Here is a 22815-nt window from a genome sequence, read left to right as displayed (position 1 = left end):
GGGCTTTATTCTGTGGCGGCAGTAGTTGGGCCAACACTTGCATGCATTTGGCGCACACATCCATAGGCCAGATATGCACAGGCACACTCCTCAGCTCTTCCCAGTTCTAGTCAGCTTGGCAGCAAGGAGGTGCAAGATGGGCAGAGAGGCTACTGCCTGCCTTCCCTCTCCCTCCCATTTGGTGCTGGCAACCACACTTCCCCCTGCCTGTCCAAAGGGCGTGCAATTGCAATGGAAGAAAGGCATGTGGGCAGAGTCCTCTGTATGCGTCTTCCTCCCTAGGTAAATTGCAGTCACCACAGTCTACCAAACACCTGGTGAGCTGAGGGGTAGTGCAGATTTATTTTGGCACCGGGACTGGGCCATCCACAGTGGTCCATAGGGAGAGCCTGTGTCAGCTGAAAGCAGACTTATGGTAATCTTTTGCATCAGGCTGCCGTTGGCGTTTGGAGTTGGCGCAAGGAAGTAACTGCACTGCAGCTGGGGTTGGGACAGAGCAGTCCTATGGTGGTGGTGAGGAATTCCATGGCAGAGGTCTGACTTAGGATCCTTGGCTGCCCTGAAACCCCCCCCCCCAAAAAAGCCCTGCGCTCCTTTACATGGGCATAACAGGGTCTTTAGCAGTGTAAATGTCACCCCATGGGCAGGCCTCCCTGTCTCCTGGCAGAGTAATAGTTATGGTACGTTCAACAAGCTCTTAGCCGGTGTTTGGCCACCTTTAGGGTTACACCCTTAGTGGCATTCAGAACAGGATGCACTGCTCACTGAACTGACAGAATCAGACCATCTGCACTTTGTTGTGTGTTTTTGTGTATCAGATGCTTTCAGATATTGTATCATTATGTTGGTTAAGTTACTTGTTGGGCTGAAGTGGGAATCCTACCAAAATGTGCCAAACTTCTTTTTAAAATAGATACTTGCCAGAAGAATTTCCTGACCAACAGCAGCTAAATCATCACTATTACTGGTTAAGGGAAGAATGTGTCAGGTAAAAGCAAAGGAGACCATTGAACAAAATGCAACAATTATCATTAATATACTGTTGTGCACTATTTTTTTTTAGACATCTTTATTTGTGGCAGAAATGTCTTGAGAATAATTCATTTTGGGTCCAGGTCAAAATGAATTAAGACTGATATACATGTAGCAGAATTTGGTGGTGAAGGTAAAGGGACCCCTAACCATTAGGTCTAGTCATGGCCGACTCTGGGGTTGCGGCGCTCATCTCGCTTTATTGGTTTGACTAAACTCTAAGGCTGCAGGTGAGGAACCACACTGTTGGATGCTCCTCCTATAATACAAAAAAGAAGCTCCCTTCAGTTAGAAAACTAGTTCATCAGGGAATGTCCAGACTGCTCACTGCTGTGCTAGTTTCCTGCTTGCAGAAGGGTTATCATTTTTGAATGTATGGAAGCATCCCAAACTGTGATTCTTGTCCCTGCAGTCCGAAGTGGTGCACTCCATTCTTCCACCTCTTCCTATTGCATGTGTGCAGACCAGGCCTGAGTTGTCATTGCTGAGTGAGGAAGTATTTGTATTGTGGCTTCCAGCCCTTCTTTGTAATGGTTGTTGTTGCATTCCTGAGCTATATCGTCAGTGGCTGCATATATTTGGTCTTCAAAGTTTGCATAAGCCACTCCACAACTGCTGTATATAACAATAGACTATCAAATGACCTGTGGGGACAGTTCATGATTCTCCTCTCTTTGAACCCTAAGTACCTGCCTGAAAGTTGACATTATCTTCAGAGGTCCTTCTCCAGGTGCCCTCTCCTTCAGGGGTGGGATGAGGCAGGTGGGAACTGGAAAATTTTGTCTTGTTCTCCCCCATCCTCAGCTGCTGCAAGGAAGGGATCCCAAGCATGGAATTCAGTGACATGTTTAACATTATGTCCAGTTTCTACTTCTTTGGCGATCACTCGTAGCCAAGTAAGATTGTCCGTTAGGTGACTGTGGAGGCCAATTCTGGAGCCACACTCCCTTCCACAGTGGGGACATAGGTTTCCAGGTGGGAGTTGATCACAGCGAGGATTTGCCAAATGTGCCTTCCTCTTAGCTCTTTTCTCCCTTTCGTCCTGAGTTTGTGCTTCTTCAAAGTCCATGACGCCATGAGGCTATTCTCCAATTGGAGCACTCACAGGTCAGTGTTTCCCAGTTATCTGTGCATATACTGCATTTTTTAAGATTTGCCTTGAGAGTGTCTTTCGTTGTCCACCGGCATTTCGCTTTCCATTCTTAAGTTGTGAGTAGAGTAGTTGCTTTGGAAGATGATAATCAGGCATCCGAACAACATGACCAGTCCAACAAAGTTGATGCTGAAGAATCATTGCTTTGACACTGGGGATCTTTGCTTCTTCCAGTACACTGACATTAGCCTGTCTTCCCAAGTGATGTGTATTTTTTTCTGTCTAGTTTACTCCTAGTTTTTGTCTAGTTTACCCCAAGAAGTCTCATGGACCAGTGCTAGCTGATTTCTGAGAATATACGTTGCTACATCTTGTGTTTTATTTTTTAGGATTCATGATTTCGTGCTTAGTAACAGAGTCGCATCCTCTTTTTCCTGTCTTAAGTGAGGATTGAAGTAATTCACGGCACTGTCATACCTGCATTGTAATCCGTTCGATGAGATGTGTGGGAAACCTCCTGTCTTCAAGCTATTGATCTTTGCCTGCACAAATTCTCATAGGTAATTTTTCTGTAATGCCTAGATTTGGTTTACATATTCTCTGCAGTGTAGCCTTTGCAGTTACTTAAAAAGCTGACGTAAGTAAGACAAGAAGAGACTGACATTTCAGCTTCAAGAGAGCATCAGTGTGGTGTTGTCCTGTTTCCTTATTCTCATTGATTTGAAAGATGTTTGCTGGGTACAGGTTATGGTCAGTGGGATAAAATAATAATGGGATTTACAGCAAAGAAATATGTCAGTTCAAGGGATTAGAAAGACAGATTGGGGGGGGGGAATCTAACAGTGAGGACTTTGAGCCTTCAGTATCACCCCCCCCCCCTTTGCATTCTTTGTGCAGTAGACTGTTAGAACAGGAAAAAAATATTATTGGTACAATAGATTGGTATTCAAAACATTTTTAATGCTGCATTATAGGGGGGGGACTGCAAAAATTACATTTGGAATATACAATTCAGATGTTGAATTCTCACCCCTGTGTTGCTCTTGAGAAGAGGACGTGAATTCTGGCAACTAAAAGCCATTTGAATGGACTTCTGTTTGGAAATGATTGCTTTCGATGCTTTTGTTTTGGTGCTGTGCTGCTGATACTGCTGTTACCAGCAATCTTCCTTGCTCTCACATTTTGAATCTTATCTATAGCCTCACATTTTACTACTGTTATGATCAATTTCAAGGAAAGTTCTTCAGACTGTAGTGGTTCCCTCCTCCGCCCTCTACTCGCCCGCCTCTTTCGCATAGACAGGATTATTGTCAGTAATTAAAATAAACCAGAAAATGCAGTGGGATCAAAGCAGAGTTTCTGGCAGAAGTTCAGGTGTTTTGCATGTTAACGGCAGATAAGTGTGACAGTTTTATTGTAATGGTTGGGGCTTTGCTTCTGTATGTGATGCTGTTGTGCATTGTGCAAGGTGCTATAATGGCCTGTTCAAAGATTTAGGTGAACAGACCGTTCTTGATCCATCAGGATGAATTAACCAGGTAAGGTGTAGAGAACCAGCTAATATCCCCCACCCTGCACCCCGTGATCCACTGTGTCACTTCAGACTACAGCAAGGATTGCCTGTTTGAATGCTCTCCCCACCCCACCCCCCGCCGCAAAAGCCCAAACTAAAGCATGCCTGTACATATCTCCATTAGGTGCTTTCTCCCCTATGTGCAGGGAGGTAAGTTTAGTTTTAAAATAAATATAGACAAGCATATAAACATGTGATTCTCCCACTTCAAGTATACATGATACAATCCAATAAAAGCACCACAACTGCTGTGTATGTAGATTAGTCTCTTAAGGGCAGATTTTGTTTACAACAGATTGAGGCATAAATGTCACACTCTCTCACAAATGGGCACAAGGGCAGGGTCGGCCCATGCATGAGGCAGACTGAGGAAGCCGCCTCAGATAGCAGAATCCAAGGAATGCCTCCACAGGCCTCCCCTTGGCAGCCACCACAAAACCATAAGTAATAAATTAATTAAAAAACACAATTAACATAACTGCTAATTGTGTGAATAGTTCATCTAGTTTGGCCTTTTGGAATTGGAAACCCAAGCTTGTGGTCATAATTTGTTGTATCAGTGCTTGCTATTTGATGTTCAATTCCCAAGTCAGGGTGCAACATTGTCTGCAGATTTTTGGTGCCTGCTGAAAACATTCTTGTTTAGACAAGCCTACCCAGAGGCTTAGAAAGTTGAGGTAATTTTAATCTGTTCTAGTATTTTGTGTGTGTAGGGTTGTAATTTTTTCTTTATTTTATTATTTTATCTTTTTGTAAACTGCTTTGAGGTCTGCCCCCCCCTACAATCAAGCAGTGTATAAATTTTATGAAATAAATAAATAAATAATAAATTATTTGGCAAAACTGAAAGGGAGGAGGATTACAAGCTTGCTGAATATCATAAAGTACAGTAAAATGTGCCAAGCTAAACCCAGAATCCCAGCCCTGCCATATAATTTCGCTCCCTAGTAATTAGTCATTCTTCACTGTTTATATCTGCATTATTATCAAAAACCATGCATGCATTTCTCCCTCAAAGAGTTTCATTGTTTCCCCTCATAAGCAGAATGCGAGGTGATATATATGCTCATTAGCGGTTTTATATCCCATCCAAGGGAACTGTGTTTGCATCTTCTCATTTCTTTTTACAGAATGCCCCATTCTTTTAACCAGGGTTGACATATAGCCTGGAGAGCTGAATTCTAGGCATACAGCCCAGCACACCTTTAAGCATCCTCTTTACACTGTAAGCTGAAGGACCTGCACAAGAAAGTATTTCTTCACATACCACAAAATCTGTGGAATTTGTTCCTAGAAGGTGTAGTGATGGCTTTAAAAGGAGATTAAACCAATTCATATATGATAGGGCTGCTAAGCATCATGGCTGTGTTCTGCCTCCACTCTCAGGAGGCAATATGCCTTTGAATAGCGGTTCCTGGGGAGCCCAAGTGGGGAGAGTTGGTGATGCACTCAGGTCCAGCTTGCGGGCTTCCTGTAGGCAACTGGTTGACTAGATGGGTCTTTGGCCTGATCCATCAGGGTTCTGATTATGTTCTTTTTCCCACCAAACTGCCAGGTTTCCCTTTCCTCATAAATTCCTCAGTAGCTCTTCATACAGTTAAATATTGTGATGAGGGCTTCCCCTTATACTTGGAGCTTCCACTCTTTAATGGCATGAGCTGTTCTACTGCTCCTTTCCCAGCTTTTGTTGGTATTTGTGAGGAGCAGATGGGGGGGGGGGACATTGGTAGGAAATGCACAGTTAATGTGCTTGATTTACATAATTAGAAAACAACTTGCATAAATGGATTTGAGGACCTGGAATGTGGCCACTTTACATTTCACAGCCACCCAAGATACACACATGTAGCAGGTGATGTTCTTCCCACCCCCCACCCTCAGTACATGGAGATAAATTGTAGAAAAGGATCTTATCAGCTACATTTTGTGTGGCCAGCCACTACTGAATGGACAGGAGAAGAGACACTACAAAAAAATGGCAACCCTGTTTGGAACCGCAGAGCAATCACCTTGCATAAAATGAAGCTTGGGATGGGCTGAGGAGAGAGCAGTTTTGAAGAAAACTGTGTTTTTAGCACAACCCTCCAGAGAGTCTATTGTTAAAGTTTCCCTTTTTTATAGGAATTTCAATAATTAATCATGTTTTGGCAGTTTGGTGCAGATTATCCTTCTAATAGCTTTGTTTATACTTACAGTCTTTTCCCTAAGGGAGGGGGGAGTTGTTGTTCATCCTCTTTTCTACATTAGACAAATGTCAATTTCAGTTACAGTGGTGTTTTGCTTTATTTCCACAGCTGCGCAGCACATTCCCATGCACATTCACTCAGTGGGGCTTATTCACAGGACAATATCCTTAGGATTGTTGTTTCAATGATGGAATCGGGAGAGGCTTTCAACCTGACCTAATTGAAGGTGGCATTTAGAGTTGACACTAGTGGTGGGCTTTTCAGTGTTTAGCACACCATTTGAACAACACATGGCTGCCTTGTCTTCTAGTACCAGCATTCTGTTGTTGTCACTGTTGTCGTCCTTCCCCTGACCAGAGTTTTAATAGCCAAGGGATTGTGGAAGAGCTTCCAAAAGAATGAAAATCAATATGCAGTGTGCATACTAGAAATGGTTGGCCTAATGGTTGTTTCTGTTTTAACACTTCTAAAATTGGACTAGAAGAAGAAGAAGAGTTTGGATTTGATATCCCGCCTTTCACTCCCTTTAAGGAGTCTCAAAGCGGCTCACATTCTCCTTTCCCTTCCTCCCCCACAACAAACACTCTGTGAGGTGAGTGGGGCTGAGAGACTTCAAAGAAGTGTGACTGGCCCAAGGTCACCCAGCAGCTGCATGTGGAGGAGCGGAGACACGAACCCGGTTCCCGAGATTACATGACTACCGCTCTTAACCACTACACCACACTGGCTCTCACCACACTAGTGTACACACCTGCAAACTTTTGAAAATTGGTCTTGACAAGCAAAACTTGCTACAAAACGTTGCAGTGCGTGGAGTGCAACTGCTAATTTAGCCATGTATTAACTCCATTCCCTTCCTCCCTCTCTCTCGTTTCCTATTTCTCTTCCCCACAGCTATCAGTCAGCATTCTGCGACCAATGAGCACACTCACTTCTGATTACACTGCATTATTTGAGGGGTGGGGGTTTTACATTAAGCTGGTTTTTTAAAAAACAACAACAATTTTTTGTACTTCTGCTAACCTTAAGCTTCCCTAGAGCCTGTTACAACATCCCTCTTGTGGGCATGTGGTGCCATTTTGGCGACATAAGGACCACCACTCAGGGAATTGAGATGGTGATTAGTATATACAGTGATACCTTCGGTTAAGAACTTAATTTGTTCTGGAGGTCCGTTCTTAACCTGAAACTGTTCTTAACCTGAGGTGTCACTTTAGCTAATGGGGCCTCCTGCTGCTGCCACATGATTTCTGTTCTCATCCTGAAGCAAAGTTCTTAACCCGAGGTACTATTTCTGGGTTAGCGGAGTCTGTAACCTGAAGGGTCTCTATCCTGAAGCGTCTGTAACCCGAGGTACCACTGTATGATTATATGCCTGCCAGACACTTAGCTTCCTGTTGGATCCTTGCATATGTTAAAGATGTCCCTAATCCCTCCGCACATCATGTCTGCACACTCCTGTTTAGTGAGGCTTCATTTGGATATTTTCTCTTCTTGAGAGGACTATTGTCCTTCAGATACGGCTGTAGATGTCTTAGAGCTTTGTAAAACAGGACAGATTTCTGTGCAGTTGAGAGGTATAAATACAGTTCTCAAAATGGGGTGAACTTCATCCCACTTCTTTTCAAGTAGACCTAAAATCCTCCTCCAATTCAATAGGAATAGTTGAGTTTCACCAAATTTGAAACAAATGGATCCCTCTATTTCTTTTCCTCTCACTTCTGCTACTGAATGAATCAAAATCCATTGAGTTTCTTGTAATCTCCCCCATGTTCACCATGTTCTCATTATATATTTTTAAAAGAGAAACATGCCCTGAAGGCTGAATTTTCATTCATGCTTTATGGATTTTGTAGTCTATTACTGCATTAGCAGCTGTTCACTGCATTTTTATGCCGTGTTTCTTTTGGGAAGTTCACAGCTGCTTTTAAGGGGTTTTCTTAACTAGCTTCTGGTCAGTTAAGACCTACTACAGTTGTACAAGAGAACAGATCAAAGACCCTCAGATTTCTAGGAAGAAAAAACCACTTTTACTAGTTGTCACTTACGATTTAGAGATTGCCCTGCAACCTCACAACCTGTCTTACCCTTACGTGTTACTTCAGCTTCAAAGCTAAATGAAGTTTTGACTTCTAGTTCAGGAACACTGGATTTTGCTACTCCCAGAATCTCTGACTCATAATCTATTGCTGTTGAGTGCAGACAGATGAGTGTATCTGTTAATAGTTTGTCACAAACTAGCAGTCCTTGGACTATCTGTGCCAAGCAGCCCCAGAAGTAAAGAGATGTCCATTCTGCAGTCAGGAAGCTCACAGGTTAAGTTTATTGAATTTATTACTTTCCACAACAAAAAGTCCTGAAGCAATTTACTAGGAGAATAAAATACAACAATAAAAATGCACAAACTTATTTAAAACATAGATTAGAAACACACAGTCTTTGGTGATGGCCAAATGTGGGTCTCCATGGGGAGAGAATTCTCTAGATGGGGAGCTGCTACAGAGAAAGGCTCTGAACCTCCTGGCATGCAGGTGGCATGCAGAGAAAGGCCTTGTCATGGTCCGGTTCACGGGCGATCAAAGTCCCGGCAGGGGACGTCAGGACTGGGAGCAAGATGGCGGGGTGAGAGCAGGAACGGGGGTCCAGAAGCCAGGAGTCAGGAAGCCAAGAGTCCGAGGGTCAGAGAGCTGGGAGTCACGAAGTCAGGGGTCTGAGGATCAAGAAGCAAGAAGTCAAGGGTCCGAGGATCAAGAAGCAGGGAGTCAAGAAGCCGAGGTTCAAGGATCAGGAAGCAAGAAGCCAAACGCAGCAAGGCAGGAAGCATGTTGCTGTGGCAAAGAGCCGAAGGGAAATGCTGACCTTACATCCCTTCCCGGCTCTTGCCACCAGGTGCTGTGAGTTACCAATCGGGCTCACCTGTGTAGCTGCGCCTTGTCTCTTCAGAACAAACTTAGGAAGGCCCCAGTCCTGCAAAGTCCTATTGGTCACAGGGCCTGGCTCCTGCACACACACCTGATAGACCTCAAATGACTATTTTCAGGGCCCTGGCCAGTTCATATGGGGAAAGGTGATCCTTTAGGTATAATGGTGCCAATCCATATTATCAAGGCTGAACCACCCATGATGCTATGTGAAACAGTCACCTCTGGCTGCAGAAGTGCCCAAGGCAACACAGGGCCCCCACACTCCACCACCTTTGTCACTGGCAGAGAAGCAGTACAGGCATTGGTGCTGATTTTCGGTGAGATCTGCTGGAGGTGGGTGGCACGATGGTGGAGGCGGTAGAGTGGGACAGCACTTTCTGTTTTGCCTCAAGCATCTAATGCTTTAATGGTTGACCAGCATTTTTAATTGTTATATATTACACCTTCTTGTTCTACTTAAGAATCTAGCTTCTCTATTCTGCAGTAGTTGTAGTTTCAGAACCATCTTCCCTCATGTCCAATACGATGCTATAATCTAACATGGTCATTTTTTTATTTTTACTGCTGTTGTTGTTGTTGTTGTTGTTGTTGTTGTTGTTGTTGTTATTATTATTATTATTATTATTATTATTATTATTATTATTATTTTATTATCACACTTATTTGAGGCCCTGTAAAAACTCTCAATGTTATTTAAAGATTGTCTTATCAAGGGACTATTCTGATGTTTCAGAGCTTTAATATTGTGGACTGAAACATCAAATTACATGTCTTATTTACTGTGTAAATACTCTTTTCTGCCAAACATTATTGGTATAGAAGTTTGCAAATGGTAATCACGCCATCACATTTTGTAAATGGATTAAATTGCCTCAGATTATTTTTCTGGGCCATTAAGTTGTCCTTGTGCTTTCGCAATGGGCAGCATTGTGGGTCGAATGATGGGCAACTTCGGATTTGCTATTCTCCCTTCCAAACAGAGGACTGTCCTTTCTCTGCAAAGTAGGACATAGGACCATCCTAGCTATTAGATAAATTAATGATGGGAAGGGCTATCAACAGCTACTAGCCATGATGGATATGCTGTACCTCCACAGTTGGAGGCAGCAATGCTACCCAATACCAGTTGCTGGAAACCACGGGAGGAGAGAGTGCTCATGTTCTGCTCCCTGGTTTCCACAGGCATCTGGTTGGCCACTGTGAGAACAGGATGCTGGACTAGGTAGGCCATTGATCTGATCCAGCAGGATATTCTTATCTTCTTATGTGCCGTCATCTATGTTTGATTTGAAGATTTGTAAACAAACACAAATATTACAGAGTGCCTTAAGGGCACTCCATCTTCAAAAAGAATCAGAGTCCAGGTAAGTAAGTTCTTGTAAGTTTTCATTTCTTTGGGAAGCGGAAAGCACATAGCAATATGCAGAATAGTCTTGCCTCTTCAAACAACAGCAGCAGCAACAGCAGCAACAACAACCCATTTTCACCCTGGTTTTGCGCAAATTCACTTTTTTGTCTCAGCCAGAGATGAAGAAAAAGAGTGTTGAAGAACATTTCTGAAGTAGGAAGCGAGGCAAATATATTAGTGCTAGAAAGACACAACTGTTTAAGCGCAGGAACAAGCAGCAAACCAAATTTATGCCTGAGGCATGAAGAACGAGAGAAGAAAAGGTGGCACTCAGTAGCTTCCCCAGGCTCCTCATAAATTTCAAAGTGGTGTCTTTCCTTTTTTAGTAGCCTGTAAAATGCAACTGTGGGACCATTAGATGTTGTGCTGGTGAAGGTGATAGGAAATGAGAGAAGAAATTTCCTGGCCCCGGACGTTTAATGATTTGTCAGTCAATTAACTGGAGGTCAGATGTAGCTGCAGGCTGTTAGTGCTACACTCCAGCAGACCATGTTATCAAATTCTTCTGGTTTGTGTCTTCGAAGAGGCAGATGTTTTGAGCCTGTGTGTGTGTGTGTTTGTGTGTGAATGTGAATTACTGGTATGCCACATTTTGAATTATGAACACACCCATTTCATTTGTAGAGAATGATGCCATGGCACATTTCTCTTTTTAAAAGGAAAAAGAGGAGGCATAATTGATGTATCTTTTCCTAACTGCTTTGGATGATTGCAAAGTCTCTCTGGGGATATACCAGTATATACCAGCAATCACTGGTTATGTTTAGTGCTAAAGTACTAAACCTACTCCAGATAGAGAAAGAGAGAGAGATAAGGAGTAGGTTTAGTACTTCAGCACTAAACGTAACCAGCGATTGCTGAGCTAGTGAGCCATGGTAACTGCTTATTTGGCTAATCATAATATTCTTTCCACCATGTCTTGCTAAGCTTTTTGCATGGGTTTCTGCATTTTCTGCCTGTTTACTCTCCTGCTGCTGTCATACACAGAGAGAATCCGTCTTTCTTGCAGCACATGGAAGCAAAGGGTCACCAAAGCGACTATACCAAGCATCAAAATCAGCGGTGCCTCTGACATTTCTTGCTGCTTTGGGGTCCTTAGACTTGGGAATTTTGCCATTGAGTTGATTTTTAGCATAATTAAATTTGCAAAGCTGAGGTTTATGAAGGAAGTTTAATTCAAGTCAACAAAACTTCTGCCCACTAACCTGAAAGTAGACTGCTAGGTACTTCCCACCTAGTTTTACAATTGCAGGCAAAACAAAAATGAGGGAGGCATTATCAAGCACCTGGCAGGCGATAGTGTTTGTTTGTTTGTTTATATCCCACCTTTTTCTTCCAAGGAACTCAAGGTGGAGCACATGGTCCCACCCACAACTTAATCCCCACAGCAGCCCTGTGAGGTAGGTTGGGCTGACAGACAGTGTCTGTCTAGCCCAAGTGTTCTTTACGGCAGAGTGTGGGTTTGAACCCTGGTCTCCTAGGTCCTAGACCAAGACTCTTAACTACTAAATCACTGCTGGCTTGGGGGCCCTCATTTACCTTGGCATGCAAGAGGTTGTGTGACAGGCCTGCACTCCATCTTTGCTGCCTAATTTAAGGAGAAATCAGATGAAATAAAAGGGAAATCGTCAAGAGATGTAGATAAATGCTTTTGGGGGAGTGGGCAGCTTTTCCTAAAATTTGCTAGAATTAAGCTGTTCAAAAGTTACTGGTATAGATGTGACTCCACAAATACACCAAAAACAAAAAGCACCCAGCTCTATTTTGGGTGGTTTTGTTTTCTTTTTTATTGAAGAAAAATAGCAGGGCTGAGGAGATGGAACCAGCATGTTAGCTTGACATTGATGATGATTTAAGAATGAAGAAGTGGTGACAGCAAAATAGGGATGTATGCATATGCCTCAATCCTTTCTGGCATTAATTCACACTTTCTTACAGTATTTTCAGTTCCAGTGCAGTTGGTTTATTTTGCAAAAGCATTTTTTTCTTTTAATCATCACTGATGCAGATACACACCCACAAACCCACACAAAATAGACTTGCATAGCTCATCCATCAACAGATCCGTTTACCTTCACTGTCTGTTCCCTTTCAAAGTTTATGAATTTTAATGGGGCAGCCCCCTTTGTCTTTAAGGTGCCACAATGTGTTGTGTTTTGCTGCAAAATCAAGGAAGTGTGTAATGACCCATCACAAAACCATATAGTCTGTCTACTCAAAATTAAGTGTCACTCCATTCTGTTGGGCTTACTTCCATGTAAATGGGATTAGGGCTGCTGTCTCCTTATATTGATGAGAGGACAGTTCAGTATAAACTTCCCATCCTGTCTATTTCCCTCACTAAGCCATCAGGGAAGGACAGTTTAGGACCCTGTGGATATTTTGCTCTTCATGTTCCCGATGGTATGAGTATCATGTATTCCATAAATGCCTATTTTATAAAGGACATGCTAATGTTTGTGCATCCCCTGAAACACATCACTCAAAAGAGATGTCACAGCACACAAAAACAGGTCACAAAAGAGATTGCTTCTTTCCATGTGAAAAGGACAAGGGATGCACTCCATTGAATTTTATTCTCTTTCCTGTAGCCATATTGGAGGAGGAGAGTGGAGTTGGGAGCAGGCTCAAACATGTAATGCTAAACTGTGGTTTAGTGCTAATGTCCAAAGACAGCACAAGGACAGCACAAACTCAACTGCTTATACACAGCGAACTACACAAGTTTGTAACAGCAGCAGCTTGGTGGGGGGAAAAGCACCACGAGGAATCTTTAAACCGACTGTAGAAAAGCCTTTAGCCTCTGCAATCCACTTCCTGGCCTCCAATCTGTTTCTGATCTGTGGATTTCCTTTAGCAAAAATCCCTGTTGACACTTCCTATCATGTCATGTTTATCCATCTTTAACCAATCTGTTCTTAACTACAATCTCTCTTAATTTGCCTAGTAATGAAATAAGGATTTACTAACTTGTATTGTCGAAGGTCATCGCCTGGAGGTTCCCCTCACCTTCAACGTGATGTTATTTCATTGTATTGCAGTGGTTTACCACAATAAGACCCTTTTCTTTATTGAGATGTCTTGTGTGGTGTTAATAAATAAATCCTACTGAGATATGGGAAGGGTTCTTTTTTTAATTCTCATCAATTCATCAGACTTGTTTAATGTAAGTGCCACAATCATCTTAAATCCAAGCCTATCTGAAAACCTATCTGAAGGCGAAAACTTTTGCTGTTTTGGCTAGCTGTTTTAACGTTTAGACTGTTAATAGTTTTGTAATGTGATTTTGAGAAAACAAATAAATTGGGCAATTGATCAGGTTACAAATCAAAATATCCCTACTAAGATATACAGGTGAACAACAATCACTATAGTACTAATTGCATTATGGCTTCCATTAAGCTGAATGTAATTAATGCCACTTTGGAAATTGCTGCAGTGAGAACAGTCTGCAGTTTAATTCTTTGTGGAGTGTGAATACAATGTTCAGTGTGAAAATTTAAGAAGTGTTAAATTTTCTATTATGCCTCTGAACTTCAGAATCCAAAGCAAAGGACTGTACTGTTTTTATTGTAAATAGAATAAAAATAGCATTCAGGCATCATACTAAACCATAGTAAGAAGAAGTCTCAGCGAGCCTCAGCTAATGCACTACCCCCCACATTTCTCCTCCAGCATAGCTGTGAGATGAAAAATACTTGCTTCTGATTTTTACTAGCCACAGTTTAGCATGCTTTTCAAACCTTAAATGATAGTTAATGTTAACAATGACTTGTTTAAGCAAGCTGCCTCATAATTCAAAGTTTTAAGTTAGTTTGTTTTTTTAAAAAACACAGTTGAGAGTAACCACAGTTTGTTAGGTTTGGATGACACAACAACCCATGAGGCAAGGCGAGGTGACTCCCTCAGACAGCAGGATCCACAGGGGAAGCAGATCCCAATGTAGATCTTTCCCCCTACCTTGTCCCTGATGTAGATCTTCCCTCACCCCTTCTTCCCTGGTGCCATTTTGAGGTCTGCCTCAGGTGCCAGAATGGCGAGCTCTGGCCCTGACATCAAGCGTCAGCTACTCTAAACTGGAAGGAAGAGCTTCCAAACTCTTCTTGAAGCTGGAGGTAGGTGGTGGGTGGGTGGAAGCATGTAAACACAAACCTTACTGTTACGTATTCACATTGCTCGTTTGAACTGGGCCCATTCATTAACGTCAACAAACTTTATTAATGCATCTCCCAGATTTGTGCAAAACCTAACGTTAGATTGTGGCATGCCCTCACTGCAAATTTGTATTTTATTATTTATTTGTGATATTTTCTGTGTTTAAAGATGAAAGCCTTCTCAAGGCAGTGTATTGAAACAAAAAATGTAAAGCAGTAACATATATATTACAATTAGCCACAACAGTATTTTTTTTAAAAAGCATTCCAAATAATAAAAAAAATATGAGCAGCAGTTGAAACCATAAAATACAAAGTAAAGTTAGAAAGGGCTTTGCTGTTCTATTTGTTTTTCAATACACTTACAGCATAATGAATGTATGTTTACTGCATAATGAATCACTAGACATTATGTTGTAAAAATGGTGACGTGCCCATTTAACAACAATATTGTCCTAATATTTTTAAGAAAACAAAAAAGTTTGTACTTTTCCACCAACCAAGTGTCTAAAAAATGCAATATACAATGCAGAGTAAACCACATTTCTGCCTCCCACCCCCATGTTTCTTACACTTCATTGATCAAAATTGTCAGATTTTAAAGACCAAAGCTTGAGAACAGGAGCCAGAATACTTTGTGCCTTGTTCTAGGGGTTCCTAGACCAATACCAGCAAGTTCTCTCTCCCCCACACACTGCCAGTTGGTATGATTCAAGGAATGGCAAATGGCAAGGTGTGCCAGGAAGAAGAACCCTGGATGTGGTGGCCATCGGTTATAGGAGAGAATGAGCCAGTGGAAAAAGAGCCCAGCATGAGACTCTTGATCTCAAGGTCATGAATTTGAGCCCTGACGTTGGGCAAAAGATTCCTGTATAGATGGCCCTCATGGTAGGATTCAACCCTATGAGCTATGATTATTTATACAGTTTTGCTTTGATATCATTCACCTCTTTAATGGGTTTCTTCAGTTCTCATCCTTATTTAAGAATATTCTTAAGTGCCCATTATTTCTTGATCTGACTCTTGTCCTGTACTTGTCTTGTTCTATGGAAACTCTTTTGTTAATGGTAGAAAAGACAGTACTCCTGCAATATTCTCTTTCGTGCAGGTTATATCTTTCAATAAAATACGTTCAATAAAAATACCTTCCAATCAAATACTCTTCAACTGAAACCTGCCTGCTTAGATTGCTTTTTAAATGAATTCTGGGTAAACAGAAGAGAACAGAATGCTTGCCTGAGTCCCCTTGTTCTTAAAGAGTTAAACGTGTGTGTGTGTGTGTGTGTGTGTGTGTGTGTGTGTGTGTGTGTGTGTAGCTTCAGGCAGACTATTAGCCTTTAAGTATCTTGTCTTTGAGGATTAGCCTGGACTGTAATAGTCCATTATTGATGACTTCAATCACACTACACTAATTCTCTAAGCAGTTGTAACATACAGTGTGCTAGACCAATGATTCCCAGTTAGCTAAGTACTGCAGATCCCCTCTTTTTCAAAAGCCAAGCTGTGGATCCCCTACTTTTGAAACTTTTGACATCTTTATGGTAGTTTTTGTTACATGAATGTTGCCACAGATACCATGGATGGGTTATGTGAACAACCTGGTGTCTGTGGACCACTAGCTGAGAACCACTGTGCTGGACACATTTTCAGACTTTGGTTTTAAATGTATTTCCATCTGTGCTAGGTATGTTCATGTGTGTGTGGTGGTAAGATGTGATGTCTCATCTGCTCTGCTGTGATCTTAGGCAAATGTTTACAACACAACTAGTACTGAAGCTGATAGTACTGTGGACCCCAAGCAAATCCCAAGCAGGTTTGCAGATGCTTCCTATGTCTTATTTAGGACCAGGTAGCTGGTGCAGATCTCAGGTGTTCTCTCAGTCTGTTATGAGGTGTGCAAGCTTCATGGTTTATGATTGTGGTGAAGCTGTGGCTGGGGTGGGGGGAATTCGCCCCATCGCTGCCCACCAAGCCTCTGACCTCAATGCTTAGCTAGATCTGAGCACCCGGTACAGGTGGCTTTTTGGAAAGCAAAGTTTTACATGAGTATGCAAACACTAGAAACTGCCCCATTGGGAGAATACTTAGGAAGGTGGTCTTTTCGCTTTGACATGCTTCCATGGAGACACTTGTGCTGTGTGCTTTTTGGCTTTTTCTAATTTGATGCAATGTGTGAACCTAGAGGGTGCATAAAAATCTATCGCCTAATGCTTTGTTTTCTCATCAATACTAATTCAATACTCATATATTGCTCACTTATTTGCAGTATTATGCCCATGTACCTGCAGGAGTTTCTTGTTTTGTTTATTGACCACGTTGCAGAATATTGATCGCCTCCACTTTTCCTCCAGTCGTATTCACCACCTTACTCTCTTGTCTGAACCTCCTTGGGCTGTTGGCCATAAGCTAACATTTTATTGGAAAATTAAGATTTGTGTATTCCCCTGTGAAGCTATAAAAGTTTTTCCCATCTATGTTGGAAATTTGGGAGCAAGAATCAAAATTACTTCCTCCACTGTGAAATGTCTGCAGTGGCTTAATAGTTGCTTTTTCTCTGATAATTGTTTCTTAGCCCCTTCCTTCCTTCCTTCCTTCCTTCCTTCCTTCCTTCCTTCCTTCCTTCCTTCCTTCCTTCCACACAGCATAGCTTTCTGCATTCATTTGAAATACTACATTCGAACAAAGACTGCAGATTCCTAGTCTGTCTTTCGTGTCAGCATTTCCCATTCCAATACAGGCTTTGCATATACGTAGTTATATTTATTTAAATATATATTAACCACACTTCCATGGAAAAATAGCAAGGTGGTGTACAGCATGAAAATGCAATACTAAAATAATTACATCATTAAAAGCATTGATATCCTATCAGTAAAACTGGTTGGTAAAAATATTCAAGTGCCAAATGCCTGTATGAAGAGTAAAGTATGAAAAATAAGGTTAAAAGAAATCAGGGATTACTTCTGCCAGACTTCTCCTGGCAAAGAGTTGCACAGGGTAGGGCCTGCCACACTTTCCTGGTGAAGGCTGAATGAATTGCAGGGGCATGGGAGACCACCAAAAGTGTCCCATCAGAAGATCTTGGTGTTCAAGGTGGAGCATAAGGAATCTGTCGATCCTTAAAGGACTTTGGTCCCAAGTTGTTGAGTTCTCAGGGCCTGATTTTGGTAGCCTAACGTAGTGTGAAAGTTTTATATCTCATTGCTGTGGTCATAAATGGGAACAGTAGGATTTGGTGGCAACTGGGGGATTTTGGAATTGGAAGGCTATAACAAGGAAGCTTATTTGCTGTACTATGTGCATCCTATATTATTAGCGTTGTCCGCAATGTGACAATAGAATGCAACACTAAAGGCAAGGCTGGGGGAGCTGTGGCCCTCCAGTTGCTATTGGTCTCCAGCCTTAGCCAGCATGACCAGTGGTCATGGATTATGGGAGTTGTGGGTCAACAATATCCAGAGGGCCACAGGTTCCCCCATACTAGGCTAACACATACCTCTTCATTTTTCTTATGTCTTTGAATGTTTTTACACACACCATCCTGTCTGCTCAGTGCATAACAGCCATCCCCACCCCACTTCAAGGATCATGTTTACCAAATCACTAGCTGTATTACGATTACTAGAGCTTCTGAAGGAAAAAAGTGCCTTTGAATGCAAGCAGAGTACATTTTCTTTATTACCAAATAGCCAAGCCCTTCACCCAACAGCAACAGTATTCATATATTGCTGTTCTGAATGAGTAGAATAATCCCCTTTACCATTATTTCAGTAACCTAAGTATACATTGAAAATGGTGGTTGAGTGGTTGATACCTACAGCTAGTACAAAAATGGAGCAAGCTATGATTGTGTTTTAAGAACAGCCCAAAAATAAAATAAAAATTCAAGGATATAGTAAAGTGATTTTATCAGGATGAAAGTTCACACTATGATCTGCCAGCTTTTGAAATAAAAATCTTTTCCTTCAGACTGGTTGCAATTAGAAATGGAGAAAATAGATATTTCTGGAAGAGGGCACAGAATTTAGCCCAGTCTGCAATCTGTTCGAGTGTTAAGATGACAGGAGAAAAAGTTTCCCCTCGACTAATTAAGAACAGTGTCCTATTTATTTATAACATTTCTATTCAGCTTTTTGCCAGAGTTGCTCTTTAAAATTGTGCAGTAAAAACATCCTAATAAAATTAAAACAGTGCAATATGACTTGAAGTCTCGCATTATTGTTGCATTGAGGGTAGATAAGCAAATATCAAGCATGATTCTGTGCATGCCTACTCAAAAGTAAGCCAAATAATTTCAATAAGCAGTGCTTACTCCAAGTGTGTATTTACCAACGATCCAATTTTGGAAATACACCAATGCTTTATTTTATTATTATTTTTTGACAAAGTAATAATAATAAATAAAAATGTGCACCCCATCCACGAGACCACTCCATTGTAACTATCCAACCTCCCTGAATTTCAACACCTCTTGCGATGATTTGACCCCTTTCTGTTTTAACAGTACAAATTCTACAAACACATTCCATATCTCCTCAAAATCATTTCCCCTGCTTATTCCCCATCTTACCTTAATGGCACATGTTAATCTATCATTAATAGCTTATATCCCACACCTCTTTATACCATTCTTCCATTTTATATTCTCTTTGCCTCTTCCACTTCCTAGCTATCATAATTCGTGCAGCTGTCAATAAATTTGTGAGCAAGTCCTTCGTAGCCTGTGAACCTTCCACTGCATCGTAAATTAATAATAATGCTACCTCTGGATTTAGCATCAATGCTTTTAGCTAAATCAAGCAAAGGGTTTAATTTGAGCCAGACCTTAGAACCAGAACCTGGTTTGAAGGATGCCATGGCTGAATCACAGATGTGTAACTTCTGAGCATTAGCAGGGTGGGGATTAAATATGTTCTAGTACCTTCCCATTTGGATTAAAGGAATGTTAGGGTTTCCTGTGTGGTGTCCTCAACTCTCATGGCACTTACCAAGGTCCACTGCCCTTCCTCATTTTTAACTTTTAAAGAAAAATATGCCCCTTTTTGTTTGGGGGTATTGCCAGCTTTTTTGACAGTCCCACCCCACTATAAAATGGACATTTGGCAGTGACTGTGACAATAGCCCCTCCCTCCAAGTTTGGGGAACTCTGCTCTAGTGTGTTATCTTTGAGGCTGCCTTTGAAGACTGTTCTAAAGCTTCAGTTATTGAGGATATTGGAATGACTGTACCCTTTGCTGCTGAAGTCTGAGAGAGAGATCACAACACAAAAACATGGATCGGTGTGGTGCATGAACAAAGACTCTTTAATTGCATTTTTTTACATTTTTAAATCTTTTCAGAGTGGGCACAGGCTACAGTGGAGGAGCCTCCCCTGGTAATAATCTCAATTTCAGAGAGGTAGCCTCTGCAAGCAGAGGGGAAGGGCAAAAGGAGGCCATTAATTCTTCCTCCTAGAACCTTGCCTAGACTATGCCAATTGCTGTGACACTCCTTATTTTTTTCCAGGACTCAACAAGGCCAGTCGATTTGCTCTCTGGACCTGCCATTTACTATTGTTTGTTGGCTTTCTGCTCCTTTTTCAAACAAAATTTCATAGCCACTTGCATACAGGGGAAAGAGTGTCAACCGTAATCAGGTGGCATTGACCGCTTCCTCGTTAGCCAGTAGGGGACTTGTGCTCCCGGATTTGTTGCTGGGTCCTGGTAGGATATACCTTCTAATTGGCAATTAATTAATTTGGACACGTTTTTCTTTTTCAGAGTGTTTGAAACTCACAGACTTTGAGGAGCTCCTGCTGTGGAATTCTTCAAGCTTGGTGCAGCCACAAATCAGGTACTTTATTTTTTAAGATTAGATCAAAGCTAATTCTTGAGCAGTCATTACAAAGTTTCCTAAAAAGTGGGGAGGCTATATTCTAATTTTTAAAGGAATGCTGTGGGTTATTTTGGGATCTTTGCATAGCCAGAAGTAGCCATGTGGTCTGTCTTTTAATCATGTGCCAGCTTGAAACCCACCATCTAATCCACTAGTCTTCAGTAGGTGGTTCGGGACCCTAACCTCTAACCCCTAGTGGGTCACAACTAAATAAAAATGAAATAAAAATGAAGCAAACCCCCCCCATAACCCTCCTTTCACAAACACATTTAAAAGGCCACATGATGTTTATTTAGCCAAAGGCCTGGTTATAGAGAAATGTTTTTACCTGGCTAAAGAATTAAAAGGGGTCAATCCATCCCAGAAAGAAAGTGCAAGACCATTCTAATGATGGGCCTTTGGGTCACAGCCAAGCTGCAGAATAAGATGGGAAGGTTTTTTAAAAAGAGTTTTCTAATGATCAGTGGAAGAGGTGGGGGAGGAAGAAGGGCCAGCGTGGAAAGGGGTTGAGGACATGGAAGGGGAAGCATCTCTGCAGGGATATTGCAGGGGAAGATATTAATGTTTTCATCACCTGGAATGCAATTGTGCTCTTACGTAACTGGTATTTGCAAAAATAGTATCAAATTGAATGCGGGGGTGGCAGGGTGATGCATATCCCAAGGGTCCTCTTGGTTTTGCAAAGTTCTTGATTTCCCTTTTACTGCTGTATGAAATAAGGCCACCTTGCAGGCTGTTAGTGGCAGGAATTGCTCAGTTTTACAGTTCCTTGCTTTTTAGTGCTCAAATTGTCTTAATTTTATGCCTCAAGTTTATGCCTCAGCTCTCTGCACTTAATAGGTTGTGTTAGTTTTTATTCTTCTTTTTATTTTTTTTCCCCAACCAAGAATCCGTTGACATATTTATGAAACCGTATATCCATTTGCTGGTCTACATTGTTTGCTGGATGTTCAAAGGGTGTCGGAGCCCAGGACTGGAATTTTAAGCTATTATGAATTGCAGCATATTAAATGGGAGAAAGGAAGGAGGACCCTGACTCCCACCAAGCTGCCCATCCCAATTCCAGGACTGAAAAAAGGCTTTCTCTCTGCTAGGAAGAATCTAGCTCATGAGATCTTTGAGACCAAAGCAGACAGTTTGGTTCACTGTAGACCCTGGCCTAGGAATGGTGGTGCCATTCCTCAGCACTGAACTGGCATGTGTCTGGGTCCCAAATCTTGGGGAATTACTATTTATAAAGAGGTATAACATGTATGAAGTTTTGCTTCAAAAAAGCAGGTGCTATCCTATTTGTGAATGACAAATCCTTTTCACCTTAACTTTGGGCTCTGTCTCCCCTCCGCACCTTGTAGCACACGACTTCTTTGTTAGACCCTTCTCTTATCACTCTGAAGATCTTCTGCCAGCCCTGTCCCTGAAGTATAGATTCGGCACTTGGCAGGGATCCAGTCATTGGTTTATGTCTGCCATGTATCCTTCCTGTCACTTGAAAAAGAAGCTTTCCTGAATGGCTGTGTGTGCTTGCACTGCTGCATTGCAACCTTGTATAAATTGTGCTCCCAGACTTGCTGCTAACACAGCAAATCCTTTTGTTGCCCAGGTTGTACGTGTGCCCTTAGAGAGCATCTGCTGCCGCCTAAGTGATTTCCTTTTACATACCTTCCCAGGACGTCACGTGGATGAATTAGCTAATGTTTGTAAAGCACGCCAAACAGAAGAAAGGTCTCTGCAAGTGCTTGGCATCCTTATTACATAACATACAATTAAATCCGGCTGCACTGTACAAAGCCCACTTCATGTGAAGTGCTGTGTATTTCAAATTAATAGATTTCAGAAGAATTGTATTACATTCAATATGTTGTAAAGCAATCTGTGCCAGAGACTAGGAGATCTCCTGTGTTTTCCCTTGTTATGTTGAATTGCTGTGAATTGCTGTATCTGCAATTTAAATTCTTATATTACAGAAAACCAGAATTGCTAAGTGCTGTACTGCCTCATGTCAAACACCCAGCTAGTACACCAATTCTTTAAACCTCTTTTGTTGACCACAAGCATTATGCTTTCCATTTTAAAGTTCAGAATAGAGTAGTTGCTTTGGAAGACAATAATCAGGCATCCAAACAACATGATCAGTCCAACGAAGTTGATGCTGAAGAATCATTGCCTCGACACTGGTGATCATTGCTTCTTCCAGTACACTGAAGTCTCTTCTGTAATTGATTTGGTTTCTGTAGAAAAAAGCATGCATCACCCAAACAATTCTGAGAAAGTAAGCCCCAGGCCACCTCAATTTGTGTGGCTTTTGTAACTGATAGTGGTTAATTCTCATCCACATTGAGGCTGCTGGTCTATTTTCTGCTCTCCTTCTACAGTAGAACCTCTACTTATGACCGCCTCTACTTGGGCCTGATCCAAGTTGTGACTGCGGCAAACCCGGAACTAAATACCGGGTTTGCTGCGATTTGCGCACATGTGCAGAAGCGTGCTGCCACTGAATGCACCTGTGCACAATAGCGCTTCTACCAGCAACCCAGATTGACATACGGACAGACCTCCAAAACTGATTATGCC

General features: G+C 41.8%; 1 protein-coding gene across 7 annotated transcripts in view; it reads left to right on the top strand.

Annotated features, from left to right (window-relative positions):
- The window catches only part of TSPAN4 (tetraspanin 4), a 504081-nt gene that overhangs the window by 163134 nt on the left and 318132 nt on the right, over positions 1–22815 (top strand). For all 7 annotated transcript variants that reach the window (XM_081922518.1, XM_081922512.1, XM_081922516.1 and 4 more), the window contains one exon: positions 20130–20202. The gene's annotated coding sequence lies outside the window, so the exon portion shown is untranslated. The remainder of the gene's footprint in view (positions 1–20129; positions 20203–22815) is intronic.

Source organism: Podarcis melisellensis (genome assembly GCF_964234715.1).
Source record: "Podarcis melisellensis genome assembly, chromosome: 1".
Classification (NCBI taxonomy): Eukaryota; Metazoa; Chordata; class Lepidosauria; order Squamata; family Lacertidae; genus Podarcis; species Podarcis melisellensis.
Note: the sequence above shows the minus strand (reverse complement) of the source record. Positions and strands in the feature narration are given on the sequence as shown.